The sequence below is a fragment of the Rhinoraja longicauda genome, chromosome 20, assembly GCF_053455715.1.
Source record: "Rhinoraja longicauda isolate Sanriku21f chromosome 20, sRhiLon1.1, whole genome shotgun sequence".
Lineage (NCBI taxonomy): Eukaryota > Metazoa > Chordata > Chondrichthyes > Rajiformes > Arhynchobatidae > Rhinoraja > Rhinoraja longicauda.
Window position 1 is genome coordinate 38761236 of NC_135972.1, and position 4931 is coordinate 38766166.

General features: G+C 48.9%; 1 non-coding gene across 1 annotated transcript; it reads right to left on the minus strand.

Annotated features, from left to right (window-relative positions):
• Nucleotides 1-4286: 4286 nt before the first annotated feature.
• On the minus strand, nucleotides 4287-4470 carry LOC144603772 (U2 spliceosomal RNA). Its single transcript, XR_013548660.1, has one exon. It is a non-coding gene; the product is annotated as a U2 spliceosomal RNA (small nuclear RNA).
• Nucleotides 4471-4931: the final 461 nt, after the last annotated feature.

The window sequence follows — 4931 nt, forward strand, 5'->3', positions numbered from 1 at the left end:
ACCAGGAAGAGCATTAGGAAGAACCAGAGGGTCCACAGGTAGGTCCACGACCAGACGATGCACGACTTGAGCTGCTCGGCCAGGCCGCCGCCCCCCCCGCCCCCCACCTCAGCCATGTTGGTGTTGGTGTTGGTGTTGCAGCGGCGGCACCGCACCGCACAGCTCACACACACACACGGACAGCACAGCACAGCACAGGGCAAGGCAGGACAGACAGACAGGCTCCAGCGGGGCACGGCGCTGCTCCACACACAGAGGGTCAGTCAGACACACACTCACTAGACACAGAGCGACAGCAGCCACAGCGCTGCCTCCACCTCCAGTTCAGACCCAGCTCCAGCAGCAGCCGCTGTCTCACAGCTCTGTCTCCAGACCCGAGCACAGACACACACACACACACACAGCACACACAGCTCCAGCAGCCTCTCTCCCTCTCTCACACACACACACTTCACTGGGCGAGGGAGCGGCACGCACAGGGGGAAAAGGGAGCAACATGCACTTGCACAACAAGCCAGAGCCCGCCAGGAATGTACACACACACACACACACACACACACACACACACACACAGAGATCAGGCACAGACACTTCATACAGAGAGAGAGAGAGAGAGAGAGAGGGGAGGTGGGGAGAGAGAGAGGGTGTATAGAGAGAGGAAGAGACGGAGAACTAGAGGCCCTGCACGGAGAGAAACAGGTTGGCACACACACACACACGGTGGGGGCACACACACACACACACGGTGGGGGCACACACACACACAGGCAGAGGGGATGGAGCAGTCAGTGGGTACACACTGGGGTGGGTACACACAGAGGGGGTAGTGTGTGGACACATGCTATGTCAGAGGATGGGTGGGCACACACAGGGTGGGCACACACAGGGTGGCACACAACAAGAGGGTGGGGCACACACACACACACAGAGGGTAGGGTGCGCACACACACACAGAGGGTAGGGTGGGCACACACAGAGGGTGGGCACACAGGCAGTAGTGTGTGGACACATGCTATGTCAGAGGATGGGTGGGCACCACACACAGGGTGGGCACACACAGAGGGTGGGCACACAGGCAGTAGTGCGTGGACACGTGCTATGTCAGAGGATGGGTGGGATCACACACAGAGTGGGCACACACACACACACACAGACCCTGAGGGCACACAGAGAGAGAGCCTTCACTAAACAGGATAGAACACCAAATATGAGGGACTGACTGCGAAGTACAGCAGGGATATAGACATTGGCCCATCGAGAGTTAGTGAACATCAATGCATTCATTCTAAATGAATCATTCCATCAGCTCCCTGCAGATTCTACCCCTGGCCTGCACACTTGGGACAGTTCACAGCGGCTAGTTAACTTACCAATCCACATGTCTTTGGGATGTGAGAGAACACTGTTGGTCACTGGGAGAATATGCCAGTTGTACACGGATAGTTTCAGAGGTCAGGATTGAACCCATGGAGCTGACGCAGGGAGGCAATGGCTCCACTAGCTGAGGGTACACTGCGTCTTGTCGGGCTCCCCAAGACCTTTCCATCATTGATAAAGCACGAGCTGGGGGCATGGTGGCAATCTATCTCATTGCCTTGATGAGTACAGCCCTCATTGCACTCAGTGCTATCCATTACAAAGCACAGTGCATGACTGGCCACCCCAATCACCACATGAAACCTCCAAACTCAACAATGTGGTTACAGTAAACAGCATTTATAAAACGCACAGCATTCACTGAGCCAGGCTACTCTGACAGCAGCTTCCAAATCTATGGCCTCGCCAGTCGATCAAGGATGCAGGTTTTTGGGAACACTTCACGGGTTCCCCGCCAAGCCACAAACCACCCTGACTGGGAATACATTGGTGTTGGCTTCATTGCAGGTAACTCAAATTTCACTGTACCTTCATTGGTACATGTGACAATAAATAGATCTTGAAATCATTGCTGTCTGAATCCTGGAAATACAGACATTGTGGGCTGAAATACTTTTCAAGAATACTGTGGCACTCCCTACACCAGAAAAACCATCCAAAACAGAGATTCACAACTTCTTTTTTTAAAGTCACCAGGGATGTTTGCCTTGTGCACTTCCTGGAAAATGGGATTTAAAAAAATTGCATTAATATAATTGTACACATTTCTTTTTGTTTATAGCTAGAATAGTTGAACACACCATTTAGAACATAGAACAGTACAGCTCGGGAACAGGCCCTTCGGCCCACGATGCCTGTGCCGAACATGATGCCAAGACCAACACATCTGCCTGCATTTAATCCATATCCCTCCATTCCCTGCATATCAATGTGCCGATCCAAAAGTCTCTGAACTGTCACCAACGTATCTGCCTCCACTACTGGCCCAGCAGCACATTCAAGGCACTCACCACCCTCTGTGTGGAAACATTGCCCTTCATATCTTCTGTAAACTTTATCCATCTCACCGTAAAACTAAGCCCACCTCAACAAAGCCAGTGTGTATCTCAATGTGACATAGAAAATAGTTGCAGGAGTAGACCATTCGGCCCTTCTAGCCAGCACCCCTATTCAATATCATCATGGCCGATCATCCAAAGTCAGTACCCCCGTTCCTGCTTTCTCCCCATATCCCTTGATTCCATTAGCCTTAAGAGCTATATCAAAGTCTCTCTTGAAAACATCCAGTGAAATGGCCTCCACTGCCTTCTGTGGCAGTGAATTCCACCGATTCACAACTCTGGGTGAAAAAGATTTTCCTCATCTAAGTCGTAAATGGCCTACCCCTTATTCTTAAACTGTGACCCCTGGTTCTGGACTCCCCCAACATCGGGAACATTTTTTCCTGCATCAAGCCTGTCCAATCCTTTAAGAATTATATATGTTTCTATAAGATCCCCTCTCAACCTTCTGAATTCCAGTGAGTATAAGCCCAGTCGATCAGATGTCAATCCCGCCATCCCGGGAATTAATCTGGTGAACAAGTGTCATGGAAACATAGAAACATGGAAAATAGGTGCAGGAGTAGGCCATTCGGCCCTTCGAGCTAGCACCGCCATTCATTGTGATCATGGCTGATCATCCACAAACAGTAACCTATGCCCAACTTCTCCCCATATCCCATGATTCTACTAGCCCCCAGAGCTCTATCTAACTTTCTCTTAAATTCATCCAGTGAATTGACCTCCACTGCCCTCTGTGGCAGAGAATTCCACAAATTCACAACTCTCTGGGTGAAAAAGTTCCTTCTCACCTCAGTTTTAAATGGCCTCCCCTTTATTCTAAGACTGTGGCCCCTGGTTCTGGACTCGCCCAAGATTGGGAACATTTTTCCTGCATCTAGCTTGTCCAGTCCTTTTATAATTTTATATGTCTCTATAATATCCCCTCTCATCCTTCTAAACTCCAGTGAATACAAGCCTAGTCTTTTCAATCTTTCCTCATATGACAGTCCCGCCATCCCAGGGATCAATCTCGTGAACCAACGCTACACTGCCTCAATTACAAGGATGTCCTTCCTCAAATTAGGAGACCAAAACTGTACACAATACTCCAGATGTGCTCTCACCTGGGCCCTATACAACTGCAGAAGAACCTCTTTACTCCTATACTCAAACCCTCTCGTTATGAAGGCCAACATGCCATTAGCTTTCTTCACTGCCTGCTGTACCTGCATGCCAACTTTCAGTGACTTGTGTACAAGGACACCCAGGTTTCGCTGCACCTCCCCCTTACCTAACCTGACACCATTAGGTAAGGTTAGGTAATCTGCCTCCTTGTTTTTGCCGCCAAAGTGGATAACCTCACATTTATCTACATTATGCCATGCATCTGCCCACTCACTCAACCTGTCCAGGTCACCCTGCAACCTCCTAAGATCCTCTTCGCAGTTCACACTGCCACCCAGTTTTGTGTCATCTGCAAACTTGCTAGTCTGAAGAAGGGTCTCGGCCCGAAACATCACCCATTCTCTCTCTCCTAGATGCTGCCTGACCTGCTGAGTTACTGCAGCATTTTGTGATACCTGCAAACTTGCTAGTGTTACGTCTAATTCCTTCATCCAATCATTAATATATATGGTAAATAGTTGCGGCCCCAACACCGAGCCTTGCGGCACTCCACTCGCCAGTGCCGGCCATTCTGAAAAGGACCCGTTTACTCCTACTCTATGCTTCGTGTCTGCCAACCAATTCTCTATCTATGTCAACACTCTACCCCCAATACCATGTGCTTTAATTTTGCTCACCAATCTCCCGTGCGGGACCTTATCAAAGGCTTTCTGAAAGTCTAGATATACTACATCCACTAGCTCCCCTTCATCCATTCCTGGAGGCACTGCAATACCTGTGTTGATGCGTGGCGTGGACAGGGCAAGCCCTTATTCCATCTCCCTGTTCCAAAAATCCATTTAATATAAGCTCCCTAGATCAGAGACGTATCAGATGTTAAACTGATAAGAACAGATACTTTAAACAATATATCAGAATAAACTTTATGCTGGCAGTTATGCATCTAATGAGAAGGCTGCACAGTGTTGTCCTAAATGGCTCCACAAGCCTTCACTGCTGCAAGTCATTAGACAAAATTGCAGAGGAAGATTACAACTGGCAAAAGCAAACAGAAGGCCCAAATAAGGGTGAAGAGATGATGTTGCTGTGGCCTCTGCCACGGTTGGATGCATATTGTTCTGGAATGTTAACTTGATATAATATTACATCCTGTGCTTGTGGTCAAGCAGAAACTGGGACTATCGGCAATAAAGGGAAGTTGAAATGGGAATAGTCGTGGAGGAAGGAATTGGTAATTGGATCAATTACAATCTCAATTTATTTGGGGACATCCCGTATTTTGGGCTAAATTAGTTTGTCCCGTACGGTCTTGTCCCGTATTAATAGGGTTGGCAACTTCCTCACTCCCAAATACGGGACAAAGGGTGACGTCACTGCCCCGCGCCC